General features: G+C 38.3%; 1 protein-coding gene and 1 long non-coding RNA gene across 3 annotated transcripts in view; both read left to right on the top strand.

Moving 5' to 3' along the window:
• The window catches only part of PPARGC1A (PPARG coactivator 1 alpha), a 368,606-nt gene that overhangs the window by 248,658 nt on the left and 104,703 nt on the right, over nucleotides 1–15,245 (top strand). The gene's annotated exons all lie outside the window — the stretch shown is intronic.
• Nucleotides 1–15,245, top strand: part of LOC113984064 — a 174,436-nt gene that overhangs the window by 137,409 nt on the left and 21,782 nt on the right. For both annotated transcript variants that reach the window (XR_005562882.1, XR_003539388.2), the window contains exon 2: nucleotides 12,876–12,971. This is a non-coding gene — a long non-coding RNA (uncharacterized LOC113984064). The remainder of the gene's footprint in view (nucleotides 1–12,875; nucleotides 12,972–15,245) is intronic.

Genomic DNA, 15,245 nt, shown 5'->3' with positions numbered 1-15,245 from the left:
ACATTTGTGGAGCAAAGTCTGTTCTAGTTGATTGGAGAAGAGGCTTTTTCATGTGCAACACCGTGGAGTTTAAATGATGTGTTTACAGGCAGCAGGAGAATTTTCTCTAATGATTCTGTAATAGTGCAGTATTACTGTAACAATACTTCTGTATATTTCTGAAATAGTGATATTTTCACATAGATTATTCCAATAATACCAGGTTCAGTCTTCACCACAAACCATCCAGTAGATTGACTAACATTTCTGATTGTGGGACAGTGTGAAAAGGCTGATGCTATTTAAAAGCAGATAAAAGAGAAAAACCTGAAGCCCAAGCAAACATAGTTTAGTGATTTTCTGCAGTGGCTTCACGGCCTCTCGATACTCCCCAGTTGTCTTTTATTCTGCTTTCCAGTCTAGTGTGCTACTTTTAGGCTGAGATTGATATTCCTGATTTGCATGTGGTTTATTTTATTAGTAGAATAATAACATACACATATATATGATCTGGAAAGAGAGGAAGAAAAATTCCTCATGAAACCTGTGGTAGAGAACGTGATGTGTACCTCAGGAAAATATCTAGATTGTATCTCATCCTCATGATTTAGGCACACAGTGAACCAATCGTCCTGAAGTAAATACGTACATTATGAACAAAGAGAGGTCCGTGTAATTTAAGTTCATAATCCCTAATTAATTAGATTCCTAATCCAGATTTCTCTCTGCGCAGGCTTTCAAAGGCATCTACTTCTCTTTGTTGATTACAGAGGAAATTTCCACCCTCATCTCCAAAAACCTGATGGATTAGGTTGAGCAATAGTGGTGAAGAAAGCCTGGAAACTGGAGTGACTAGGAGCAATAGGATGAAATTTGTTTCCAAATAGGGAATGTTACAATTTGCAGAATTGTCTGTATGTATGGACTTAAGATAGAAAGGGGAGACTTTTTGGAAGCAGCAGAAAGAAGAAAAATAAAGGGAACATTTCCACACTCAGATTGCACAAGGCTGTTCATAACCATCACTCATACACACTCACTTCAGTTTAGCTACTGCTAAATAATTTCATTGTGATGCCTATTTCCAGTGGAACTTCTACAACTTAATCAGTATTCCTTGACCACTGAAAGTTTAAAGGCAGAAAACTTTCTCAAAAAATGTCTGTACTAGAGGTACTTCAGTTCTGCAAAACAGCAGTGTCTTCAAAACTTAACTTCAAAAGTCTGGTTCCTGCCTGGATTCCTGGTTTGTTTGGAATCCAGTTAGCTAATCAAAAATGTGCAACATTTTCTCTTGACTAAGTTGCAGCAGCTGTATAAATATCAAGCTGTTATTCTGGGTAATCAAACAATGGGAAAGTTGTTTATACTGTGTTATTGTTAATTAATATACATGGAGGAGTACTTTAAATATATATGCAAACATACATTAATCATGTTTTAAAGGCAAATGTGGGAAGAACAGAGCTTGTAAGGTAGCCATGTAGATGTAGAAACCATTAATGTTTCCGATATCCTGTGGTAGGAAGAAATATATTAAAAATTGATTTTTGGGTTCTGCCTTTTTCTTGGTAACATTTACAATAAAGGATATAGCAGAAAGTAGCCTTTAAATTGATATTTCAAAGCTTTTTATGTTTGGGATATGTTTTTCGGTATTGTTAATGGGTTTGTATAGCAGAGTAAAAAAAGGTCAGCTTCTGAATATGACGGTTTTATTCTTCCATTAAAAAAAAGAGGAGAGTTTAACATTCATTAATTATTTAAATATCAACCAAAATATTTGACATACTGCTACAGTAAGAGGTATTCTTAAAACAAGGCTCAGAAAAGTGTGCCGTCCTTTAAATAACGTGAATGCAGCACAGGAGGGTGTACAGCATTAACTCTCTCTCACCTTGCTTGCTGCTGTATCTGCACACTGCGTGCAGTGAGTGAGGAGACGTGTATTTATGGGACTTTCATCGCCATGATTCAGTCTTCACCCTTTTACACTTTTATAATTGAAGAGCCTCTCTTCATCCAAGAAAAGTGAACTATAACGCGTTTCGTAGCTTCTCCCAGTTAAAAGCCACACTGTATTGAGCAAGCAGCTCTGTCAGGTTGTTTTCTTTTAAAAGATGCTTTGGAAAATAGCGGTCCTTCCCAGCTTTCAGGTACGTCTGAAACACGACTCTGAGGTACCGCAGCAGTATGGACTTGCTCTAGACACAGTCTCATTAATCAAATCCTAGCTCTAACACTTTTTTTTTAATATAACTTTCTCAAATAACATGCATTTTTTGAATAATTTCATAAAACTAATGTTGTCAGGTGCTAAGATTTACAGTGTTTTGTTCTAATTCAGCAGAACTCTTCAGGGATATGGTTCTGTATTTTTTTTTTTTTGCAAGTATTTTTTAAACCTTCAATACAGTCATAATGTTTTGAAGTGCTAATTGCCAAACCTCCTAAAGTGTATAAAGAATGACATTTCATACAGCATCATTGATCATATTTTTAGGGAGTCTGTTGATGGATTAATAAACCATTGTAACCTTCTGTGCAAAAAAAAATGTTGATAATAAATGGACTGTAATCTAAAAAGCCTACTGCTAAGTGAATTGAAGTTGCAGCAGTAACTGAAAAACTGAATAATTATAGTATCGCAAAGACAAAACCCCGATGTCGAAGTTTACTTTCCCAGTTAAGTGTTTGCAAAGAGCTGCTCATGGAGGTCAGGAGCGCATTGTCCTTTGGCTGTCCCCACTGTTTGGCTTGCCAGTGAGGCACTCAGGGTGGGTGGCACTGAGTCTGGGCAGTCCATCCAACCTGGAAAGAGCCTTTCTACAAATACTTATTGAAATTGTTCTAACGGATGCCATTCAGTGCACTGTGGCAAACTTTTTAGTGCCTTTTTGATGTTGGCATAGCAGCTGTAATACATGAAAAGTAAAAATTTACATGGTAAGTGAAATAATATATAAAGATTAATCAGTAATTTAACATCAGGTACCAAACATAAAGGTGTCATTTAGCACTGATTTATATTTTTGCAAACTTAAAGTCTTGTTCCTTGAAGTTTGATCACCACAAAAACATATGGATTTATTTTAATTATTTAATCATGATTAAAATAATTATTCATTCCTATTTGCATTTTTATTTAATTCATTTAAGTTAGAGAGCAGGTTAAAGACAGAAGAAGAAAGGATTATGATAGTCTTCTACATGCACACTGGGGTCAAGTCAACTTTCTCATCAAGCCGTAACGTGCTAGGACATTCCTCCCTGGTTTTACCTCCCAGCTTGTGTCTCATCAGCCGTGCAAGTGGTATTTTTATAAGGGGTTTCGAGCCATTGTTCTCACACAGTATGTACAGGATCTGGTGGATTGCCTGTGAGATGCCATATCCCATATTAAATGCCTCAAACTTCAAGCCTTCCCATGACAGTTCTGCATCTGCCTTATTTTTCACATTTGTTTTTAATGTTTTTAAGAAGTAAAGTTATGCTGTAGAGTGGTATTGCTAACGTAATTCAGTGTCAGCCACATGACATAGAATCACACAGAAATAACTATCTGGACCCTTTGTACACTCACATACGTGCGTACACGTGTACATGTACATATTCATGTACATATCTGTGTATAGCAATGTTTTGCATTCTGGTCCCACCCTGTGGTACCATCATACCACCATATCCATATCAGTCCTGTTGTGCTGTGAGAAAGAGCCAGACCTATTTGATCCCACTCTCCTACTATGCTGATCTCTGTAGCGCTGCTCTCTCTTCTCTTTGGGCTGGCTGGGATGAACACAAGTCAGCAGGATACAGCCTGCAGGTGACCCTGTCACGGGTGATGATAGTGACCCAAGGGTGAATGTACAGAGCAACTGCAGATACAGAGCAGCCCTTTTTGAACTGGGACTTCCCTATGAAAGGAAGGACACAGGGAAAACCACGAATTTTTAGACCCTTACTTTTATCGTAATTGATGTTTCCATCTTATTCTTCTGTTCCTCTAAGTTATGACATTGTGTCCAAAACGACATTATGATATTCCCTCAAAATGTCATGGCATGAATGAGTAGTTTCTGCTGAGCGAATCCCCAAAGGGACAATTTGAACTCTCTCTGCTCCTGCTATTGAATCCCATTCAATTAAATGTGGAAATCCACAGTCAGTTAAATGTGGAAGAGGAAAGCTTCATGGGATCTTGCCTGAAAGGCAGCTGTTAGCAGTAGGAAAACATTGAAGTCAGCACTCTTTAGTGGTGTTTCTTTTGTAAGACATACATTAAAAGAGCTGAAATCTCTTGAGATGCTTCTGATAAGCACTGATATTAAATGCCATCGTCCTATCATGCTTCTTTAAAGGTAAGCATTATTAATAGAGCACTGTGTTTTTTCATTGTGCTTCAGCTGTCTTAATTCTTTGGTTTCTTTTGCTGACTGCTGTGTTCAATGTACCTATTTTCTGAAATCAGAGTAGCTTTCTTCACTTTAAAAAAACCAACTCTTCCACTTAACATGTTAGATGGCTTTGGTTACTTTAGTATCTGTGCTTTCATAAAGAATTTGTTGGTGCTGCTGCTGTTATTATCATCATCATCATTGTCATCTTAGTCACCATAATCATCATCCTGAGACCTGATGGTGTCCAGTTTTGCTGCAAGTCCTTTACCCTAGAACTTTTCTGGAAGGCGCCTGTATTTTGCTCTTCTGTGGCTGAAGCCTGTACATCTTTTCTAGGCCCTGATTTATCAAGCTGGTGTGATCTCAGCTAGCCTCCACGAAGAACTTTAATATGCGCAATATTTGAAACAATCCTCATTTTCAGACCATGAGCACACTAAATAGGACATTTTTTTGTGTTTTCTTTTTCTTTGCTTACTCTAGATCTCTGCGCCATCCGCTGCAGTTCTCTGCACTACCCTCCAATCACTTCCATGTAAATCTTACAAGGAGCACGTAAAGGCTTGGTTGAGCACCTTTCTCAAGAAATTAAAATGCTATCAATGGAAGTTATTGGTTCATTGTTCAGCATTTCCACATGCAGTCAATAATAGTTCATGTTTTCAAACAAAACTGCAAAATAATAACTGCCATTGTCTCATTTATAGTCGGCTGGAAATCTGTAGTGAATTACACTTCAACTGGAAAATGGAGATTATTGAAAGAACAGTATACTTGGTGGACCATCAGTGCTAGTTGCCAGCTTGTGTTTATCCATGAATGCTTCTAACTTGCATATATTCTGTTCCTATAAACTATTCTGTGAAGTCTCTGTATCAAGTAGATAAATGCTGTTATTATAATTTTGATAAATTATAATTTATCAAAAACTTTTGCTGAGAGAAACTCTCTTCAGACTTAGATTTCAGTTTTCCAAGGTTAGATTTCAGTTTTCCAAGGGTAGACCAAAGTGAGGACCAGTGTTTCAGTTATTCAACTAAACCATCCATGATAGCAAATTAAACAGTGGTGCTTTACATCGATGGAGCACGCACTTCCTTTTGTCTGAGAGAATGTGTGTTGGGAAAGGTTGTCTTTACATTCAATTAAGGCAGAAATGTTTCATGCTTACAGGTGGGTATTTTCATCCATGTGGAGTATATACCAAGTTATTGAAATGTATGTGAAATACTACTGTGTAGTGAGAATGCAGTTCTGTTCAACCAAAGAAAAGAGTGCATGAAATTTTAGTATAGACGGCTGGCTTTATCTTTAAGGAACATTAAAATGGACATCAAAAACTATAGTAATGTAGCGGGTTTAAAAAAAAAACTAGCAAGGAGAAGCACATGAATTTCTGTGACAACCAATTTCATAGCAAAAACTTTGCAAGAGAAAATTATGTATGTCCAATACTGATAAGACGTTGTGAGTGTACATTTTCAGATGTGGTTCTCTTAGTATTCCACCCATCCACGACAGCACTCCAAGAATAGTAAGCACAGTCACCAGCCTTCTCTCCATGAAAGAGGAATATATATAGGGCATGAAACAAAACTTCAGCATACAGAACTGCCACTGCAAAGTTAAGGACCTGACATTGAAAGGAATTTGTAAAATTCCCTTCCCTGGCTCAGCCCGCCACTGACAAGCCCTGTCCTGCTGCGTGCCATTTCCGTTTCCAGTGGGTTATATATTCGCTGTGTCTTCTTTCAGTACTGCTAGACCTTAATGCGTGAGGTGGTCAGCAGTGAGTAAAAACGTATCTATTTAAGGCAGCCACTAACACCTACTAGTCTTAAATTCATTTGCTGGACACAGTGTATTTAAATTTTAGCAAAGGTGCTTTTTATCACTGAGCTTTGATTTCCCTGCCTGAGATGTTGGCAAAGGGCAGCAGAAATACGAGTCAGGCTTACAGTCGGTGACATGAAAGAGAGAAGAGCTGGGGCTCGGACCTGTTCCTGATGGCAGCATGTCCTGAGCAGCTGCAGTGTGTTTCAGCTGAGCTGTAGCCTGGCGGTATTCAGGGCTCCTTTCAACAGCACCAGTCTGAGAAAAGTAAGCAAAATATTAGCTCTCTGTGCATTGCTGTCTTTGCCCCTGAAATAACAATCCAGCCTTCTTTTTCCATGAGTTATTTCTCAAATCATGTAAAGAATGGCCCTTAGTAAAAAGCATTTGCATGTATGTAGACAGAGTGATTTTGAGAAGGGTTTTCTTAGGTGTTTATTTTAGACATAGGCTTACTTATGACATTCTCATGTGACATTCCTGGAGGCTTGATATTTGTGATCTTCACATAGTAATAACGTTCACTGTGGTAGGTAAAACATAGCTATAATAATTATGCTTTACTGATGTTTGATGACAGGATGTTGTTTCTTTTTGTTTCCAAATAAAATCATGAGGAAAGAAAAGAACGGTACCCTGCTGCCAGGGAGGGAAGGAGTGCCTGGCATGACATGGGCTGGCTGTGGTAAAGAGGCCAGCTCATGGCTGCTGCTGCTGCTTTGCTGAGAATGGATTTGTGTGCTGAATGTGCTGTCAAGAGCCTGCCCAAAAAAACCTAGGAGTTCCCATTTCTGTGTCAGCATCAGGCCCTCTGTCTATAAAGCATACAATATGCAGACAGATGTGGGGATCAGTGACAGCATCATTCTTTTTGTGGTCTTCATATGGATAGAAAAAGGCAGGTCAGAAAACTAATTACTTTTTATTTAATGGCTTCTTGATGTTGAGGGCTTATAGGATCACAGAAGGAAAAAGTGTTAAAATCCCATGGACTGAAACCATCACTTCTGTATGGTCTGCCCTTTCATACCAACCCCATTCAGAGATGTTACATACAAGTACATATATTCAGAGCCACTGCTCCCTTTGCCTCACACAAATGGCATTTCATTTTATTGAGATGTAGATAAATGTGAAGGGGGAGAGTATTCTGTTTTTTCAGGCCCGCCCTTAATACTATTAAATAATAGTGTAATTAAAGGCTCCAGCAATTTGCCATCTCTTTTCACATAGAATTACTTCAGATGTCTGGCATACACACTCACCCTGTTGTTCAAAGCCATTACAGTCCATACAGTCAATAATCTGCAAATTAAAAATTCAATAAGTAGACGCATTAAAAATTGCTTGGTTCCAATTTAGTCCATACTCCCGATTCAGTCTGCTTAGTGCTGGAAGGCAGTTTCTGAGAAGCAGGGGATGGTGCCATTGTTTCAGGATGCCTCAGCTTATGCCTAACCACGTCGTAGCTGCAGAACAAGGGCTCACTTCAGGCTGTAGGGAATCTATAGCTATTATATGAATAGAGAACATAATCAATGGGCATACATGGCAATTTCTCTCCTACAACCAGGCTATCCAGGTAGCTTGGCATGCTGGTAGGGTTGGTGCTGATCCATGCATAAATAAAAGGGGAAGTGTATGTCTTACAGAGTTATCAACAGCCCTGCCAGGTGTGCCTAAAGCAGACTTCCCTGCTAAGGCTGCTCCAGCCCAGCCTCTGTCCATCTCGATCGGGAAGGGGTGTGGCTGAAAGTCTTCCATTCTGAGAATCACTCAGTGCAGATTATTGAAGGATTCTGATGTTAAGTCTTCACAGATTCTCGTTTGTTTGTTTGTTTGTTTGAATTCAGCCTGTCATTACAGGTTTCAGGGTAGAGAGGTAGAAGGGTTGCAAACCATCATGCTTAATGTTCTTGCTTCCAGTTGTTTTGCTGCTGTTTCAAGATCTAGTTTCTAGTAGGAGATTTTTGTATAAAAACCCAAACCATCAGTCTTGCAAACGTTACTTTTCAGTGAGTAGTTCCCACTAGGGAGAGGCCACTGTAGTCCAAAATTTATGTGTTCAAGCATCTCTGAGCCTACCCCTGGTGGGAAGAAGCTTCTTACCTTTGCAGTGGTCGGGTTGTTAACGTTGAGCACAGTGAAGGTAGTTTTCCTTTCAAACAAAATACATCACTAGGTACTACCTAAAAAGCTTTAGCTACACTCTGGAGACTCCGTGTTGTGTGCAGTCTTTGGGAGAAGTTCAGTAGGCACAGGTTACTTGGCCCATTTTAAAGGACATTTAAAGCTGGCAAAATGATTGCTCCTAAAAAAGCTCTGTTTGTGAATGGCCTTCTGTCTTCACTAGGGTTCCTGTTCTACCCACCAGAAGTGTTATTTTCCACAGCTTTATCTATCTCCACCTTTTCCACTGATGTGAAAGGAGCTTCTTCACTGCAGCAATTGTCTCCTTTGAATCCCTGTCAGTCTTTGCCTTTTACGCGAGAGATGCCATCCGACTGCACAGCATGCTTGGGAAGATGTATAGCCCCAGATGGTTGTGTCCAGCACAGGCTTCACTTGACAGCAAAGGTGAAAAAAAAAAAAAACACTACCAAAGCTACCAGTTGACATTAGTTTTAATCATGAATGATCAATGCAAAAATATTTTAGACCTTTACCCACACATGATATTAAGGGCAGTTTTATCTTGAATTCCGATTCATTAATGCAGTGTTGCACAAGTGCTTTATATGTCTCTTTTATCTCTGGTGAAACATTTACAGGGAGGTTTTTTTTTTCTCTCTTCATTGTGGCAAAAGGCAGAAAGACCATGAAACGGGAATTTCCTTCGGGTACCAGGATGTAAGGGCAAGGCAGTCACAAGCCCAGTGACAGAGGAGACTGTTGACCTTGTACTTGAAGGGACCCCCGCCAGGTGCAGGAGCAGAGCCCTGTGTGCTTTACCTGTGTGCTCTGTTTCTGTCCCAGCTGTACAGGGTGATGAGCAAGTTTGGGGATGCCTGAAAAATAAATTGCATCAGTCTACTATGCATAATACGCCCTAAAGTGTGAGTAAAATTTTTATTCAGTGTTGAGGAAGGGATAGTAGTGATAAATTTTCATTCTGGTAGGTTTGAGCCTGAGCAAACCTGATCTTTTGGAGGCTAAAAGGAGTTGGATCTGATAAGGACGTGCAACACTACAGCATGCTGGTGGTCCTGGGTTCCTCTCCCAAGTGCATTTAGCCAAGCAGAACTTAGCCTGTTTATCCTGATAATTAGAATCTAGTTTTCTATTTAATATTTACTAATAACACCGTGTACTCACAGGGTCTTCCAACCAAGCACTTGACAAACCTTAATGGAATAAACCTCATAGCACTCTGGGGAGGGAAGCGAATACCATTTTGTTTATCATGCTGAAAGAGTAAGATGATGTAATTGTACCTCCCTGAGTTTATTTATTCCTTGTCTCCCATTATCTGTCTGATAAGAAACACTAACTAGCAAAAAAATCAATTGTTTTAGAAATCCTTCTGGTAGTTTAACTATAAGACTAGTAACCGATTTAGACAGAAGCATAATTAGTGTAAATATTTCCAGTAACTCCCTCTGATGAAAGGTATTGCATTTAGATATTCACATTTGGATATTCAATTGTAGGACATGCAGCTGAATAGTAAAGATGTTTTCTCTACAAAAACTGTGTTGAGATTGAGTGGGGCACCAAGAGCGCATAAAGCAATGCTGTAGGGCCAGGTGAGAGGTGCTGCAGCAGATGGGAGCAGCCAAGACAGATCAAGTATTGGGCGGACGATGCAAAGGGCACCAAAATGTCGTGCCATGATTCTGATTGGGAGAGTAAGGAGAGTGTAATGACAAGGTTGTATGTGCAGAGGCAATGGGGAAATCTCTATCAGGCACTGCCCATGCAACCAACTTTAGGAATAGTTGAAAGAATTGCTGAATAAAAGGCAGGAGGCGACTTGTATGGGTGATGTGTACTGCTCATGTGAGTTGCTTTTCTCCATTATCAGTACATACTGGGCTTTACAGGCTGGAATTACTTACCGTACCCTCAAAGTCTATCATCTGCCCAAGGAATTGCTGGAATTAACACTGTGCTTTATGCAACTGAAAAAAAAAAAAAGTACTTGGTTTATATGAAGCTGGGACAGGATTTTATTAGTCCTAATTTGAAGGTAATGCACTAATGGCAGTATTTGTCAGATGGGTTTTTGTAGTGTGAAAGCTGGTAGGAACTGTGGGAAAAGAATCCAGGACTGGGGCTTGTTTTCACATTCCAGCCCCAGAGTGCCTTCTGATACAGCACAGCAGCTGAAATGTATAAGGGAAACACATTTTACTTCTTCTGGCTCAGAACAGCAGCAGCAATTTGGCAAATGGGCCTGACATTCCAATCCTGCTGCATTTTAAATGACCAGGTGTCCACTCACTTGCCTGCCTTGTTCGTTGTCAAAAAGTGGAGCTTCTTGCTCACTGTGGAGTTCATTCTCTGTGACCGCATGGTGTGTGATACCTCCCCTTGAGTCAACATGATGGCATTTACTTTTCCTCTCTGATAAGACAGTGGAGGAAGACTTCTTCATATTGCATATTTTCTTCCTGTCAGTCTGCCCAACAGATACTGCCAACGTTGGGCCACGAGCTACAGCAGTTTTGGGTTTTGGACACATCCCCACAACAAACCGGTGAGGTATCTTCTCATTAGAGCTCCTGAGATTTCTTCATGACCCCTGTGTGTCAAGATGAAAATACCCATAGGTTTGCATTTCAACAGAAATATCTGCTAACTTTTAAACCATATTTTTAAATATCCACATATGAATGAAAGTATTGCAATAAAACATCAGATAGAAAAATTTATTTTCTTCCTCCATTTCTTTCTTTGTTTTTCCTTCTTTCTTTTCTTTCTTTCTCTTTCTTTCTTTTTCTCTTTTTTTCTTCCTTTCTTTTCTTCTTCCTTTCTTTCTCTCTTTGGACTCTATCTTCTTCAGATGAGAAAGCCTAACTAGCGTGCTGGACTATCTGTTAATTATAGGGACTATCTGTAGACTGCTGCATTAAAGATCTAACTCTGAACTAGAAATGCATATATATATTCATATGATAGAAATACATCAGTACTTCTAAAAATGCCATTATAGAATTGAAACTAAATCACCATGATATTTTCGTTCATTCTTAATAGTATATCTGAAATATTTGTTGAGACTTCTTTAACTCTAGTAGGCATTGGTTCAGACCCTAAACAAGGCAACCTCAAGGATTTCTGCATTTTTTTTGCAGCCCTCTTTATATTATAATAATAATGCTACTAATACTTACAATAATTTTAAGAACAGGAATAGTAACATCTGTTAATCTATGCTTTAAAGTACTTCCCCATGACATTTAAAAATTCTAAGTATAATTTAGTTTGATATTTTTATGCCATCGTAAGTAATTTTTATTCATTCTAAACACAATTCTAGTTGTAAAAATAAGTTTTGTTTAGTATACTCTGCAGATAAGAAAATGTATTTCCATGGTTGTAAGGTGTAAAAAAAATTAGCAGTTCTTAATAGAAACATAAATGTTATCTAGTCTTTTCAATACAATTAGCAAGTATCAGCAAAAAATCCTAGCCTTGGATTTGTTTCCCATTCCAGATAATTCATTACAAGCACTGCCTAATAAATTTAGCAATTTGAAATTGATTTATGCTGAACCTTTGTGGTATTAACATTCTTTTTTTATAATTACGAGCGAAAGGAGCATAACCTTTTCCTAATATATGGAAAAGAGATAGGCGATGTTTCAGAAAAAATCGTATGTCATTGTTTTTACTTTTTTCTCTGTTGTTAGCCATGCTCTCGGTTCTTCAGCTAATGCTGATGCACAGTGACACATAGTGAAAGTACCAAGACTGCAGCAAAACTATGTGCTTCTGTCTCATTGTTGGGAATACAACACATGGTCTTTTGGCACACTCTGTAATTACTGAAGGAGCCTACAGATCCCTGCAGGGTTTTGGGGGTCTTTATTAATACAAAATTAACAAAATCCTTCGTACTCCCTACTTTTAAATGTTGACACAGACAAATAAGGTCTGATTTTAAACTACTCTGAGCAGCACTGGTTACGTGTCTTTGTTTCTCAGAACTATTTTCAACATGATAATTCTCATTATGAAATATGAAGTACATTAAGATAGAAGGGACTTATATTTCATTCTACCTGTGAAAGCTACGAAGTACATGCTGTTGTTCTGGATTGGTCCTGATGCTGAAGTAATGTCAAATCAAAGATTTTTTTTTTTCCCCTCTGGATTGATGGTATCCCTTACACTTTAAATTCCCTTTAATATAGTTAGAGGAGTTGACACTTAAATCCCCAAACAACCTATGTGCAGCTGCGCCGTCTATTTAAAGGGCAACTCTTCTGCCTGGCCCCATCCAACCTGTGGTCTGCCAAGGTCTGGGCAAGTGGAGCTGTGTAATGGAGCTGCTATGTGGGATCAGGAAACAAAAGCTGTTCAGGAAATGGTATAGAGTTGTTATTCTGTCTTAAAAAAAAAAAAAAAAATTTTTAATACTCCTGAAAACTAGACCATGAGCAAGGTTTTCCTCTTAACAGCAGATGAGCTTTTTTTTGTTTTTTTTTCTTGGCAAAGTACCACCTCTACATCCCAAAATTGTTGAAAAACATCCAGTACCAAACAACTAAGTGAGGAGCTTCATAAGAAGAATGTTTTTTTTCTGCAGAAAATGTAAGTTGAAAAAAGAGTTTTCTGATCAATAATTCTATTTCTACAAAAGGATAACTTTCTATGAATCCATTTTTAATAGGCTGTAAGAAACCCCCCACCCTGGTTCTCTAAGAGGCACCCATCTCAGCACTGGAAAGCAGCTGCTGCTTGCAACTGATGTTAAAAAAGATCTTACCTTATTTCACCTGGGTGCTGTGTGAGGTCCTGAAAATACCTACAGGTGCCTTATCCTCCTTTCCCAGATTTCCTCTGCAGTTTGGGAGCCCCTGCAGAGATAAATTGTGTGCCATGCATAAGGGCAGAAATCCAGAAGAGCATTTAATTCAAGTGTGTGAATAATCTTATTGAAGTAATTTGAAGTAATCATATGCTCAAAGTTAAGTGTGTGCTTAAAAGCTTTGCTAGGCTGGGGCATGGCCTGTGCCCCTTCCCCAAACACCACACAAAATCAGATCTGTGGCCAGAGATCTACCACATCAAGCAGGATTGTCTTCTGAACTTGAATCTGGTCAGCTGTTTATACTGTAGCTGCTTGTATTTCATGCCACGTGAAATACTCCAAAATACTGCAGAGAAGGTTCTCAAGAGGTTAAAAAATATAAAATGTGAAAGATGTAGTAAGTGAAGATTGCAAATATGACACAATTGATAAGAGTAATTAAAGGAATTATTAATGCTAAAACCAAATATGTTTTGTGTTATACAAGCATATGCCTGAGACTTGCCTGTTAACAAAACTGCAATACACAGAAACAGTGAAAAATCCCTGTACACTAAAAAACTGCTAGAGTGAAAAAATTAAACTTGTCCTTTTTTTGCTTTGTCCATGTTCAGTATAGTCGGTTTGTTCTAAAGAGCACCCCTTTTCTGTTTTTGTGTCCTGCGTTCTTTGGTTTTGTTTTTGATTGTCGTTTTTTGAGAAAGTAAATGTCCTGGATAGTGTGACAGAAGATATTATCACACAGGTAATATACATTACATTTAGAAGCTGATAAAGTGGATTTGGATTTCCTTTGCTCTGCTCCAGTGTTGATGATGTTTCAGAAAATGTAATATAAAGGGACTTTCTATCTTTTTATAATTTTAGCTATTTAAGACCACTATCAAAACCTGGTTTTGAATGAATGTATATGAGTCAGGAACATGCATGATATTAATAACTCTCTCTTCCCTGTACTGCAAGAGAAATAGGCTGTGTTATACCACAGTTTGTGAACTATACTTTATATGTTTGAAATGCTATTATTTGCCCAGTTAATTCAGTTTTAACTGTCCATTCAATTTCAAAATATAAGTGAGTTCTGTTTACCCAATTTCTTACTGGGTGGATGTTGTGGTATATGCAGCATATATTTATGGTTTAAAAGATTGATTGTTCAGCAAACTTACTGCATAATAATCCTTACTTCATTGTTATACTGTAAGTGGTTAAAGCCAAGTGTACATGAATATATAATGTGTTCCTCCAGTTTTGTAGCACAGAAATACATTATAGTGGTGAGCGACTAAGACATTTATTCCAAAGGAAATGCAGAGAGTGATTTAGAAATGCCAATAACAATAATGCAATTACAGTTGCAAAACATCTTAGTTGACCAAACAAATCTTTTCTAAATGCACCTAGAATATTTCTTTAGCACATTTAATTAAGTATATATTCAGCATATTTAGTTTAGGACCCAATTAAGCACCAGAAGCATAGTGGTATAAAATACAGCCCTTGCCTCCCAGGCACTCCGGCTTAAATTCAGCAACAGTTGCATTTGGAGCTATAATACTGCTGCAAAGATGGGAAAGACAATACAAGCACAAGAGGCCATATTGCAAAGTGGCATTGGTATCTACAGTAATTATAGCAATCATTCAGATGTTCTAGCAGTCGATAGAGCTGAACTTTAGACAGGTTGCAGCTCTTAATTTATTAATGCAATATTTTTTCCTTATGAATTTCTCAAGTCAATCTTTTCCTTGCACATGTGAAATTAGTTGTGTTAGAGTCTGTACAAGTTTTTAGGAATGGATCCTAGTGCAGTATTTACAACCATCTCTGCGTCTCTGGTTTGTATATCAGTGTGTCAAGATGTCTCAGAGGCAAAGAGCAGAACACAAACAGGAAAAGTGACAGTGACATGAAGTTACATCTCTCCAAACAGTAAATCATGATGCTGAAGAAGCGGAAGACTTTGACAATAAGGTCTAAACAGAAGGATGTTTTGACCTACAGTATAACACCAGATTAATGACTCAGTGATACTAACTGGCCCTATTTCCAGT

This window comes from Pipra filicauda, unplaced genomic scaffold (assembly GCF_003945595.2).
Source record: "Pipra filicauda isolate LSUMZ 115617 unplaced genomic scaffold, ASM394559v2 scaffold169_size1572857_pilon, whole genome shotgun sequence".
In the NCBI taxonomy this organism is placed as follows: domain Eukaryota; kingdom Metazoa; phylum Chordata; class Aves; order Passeriformes; family Pipridae; genus Pipra; species Pipra filicauda.
This window is presented reverse-complemented; position numbering and strand designations above follow the sequence as displayed.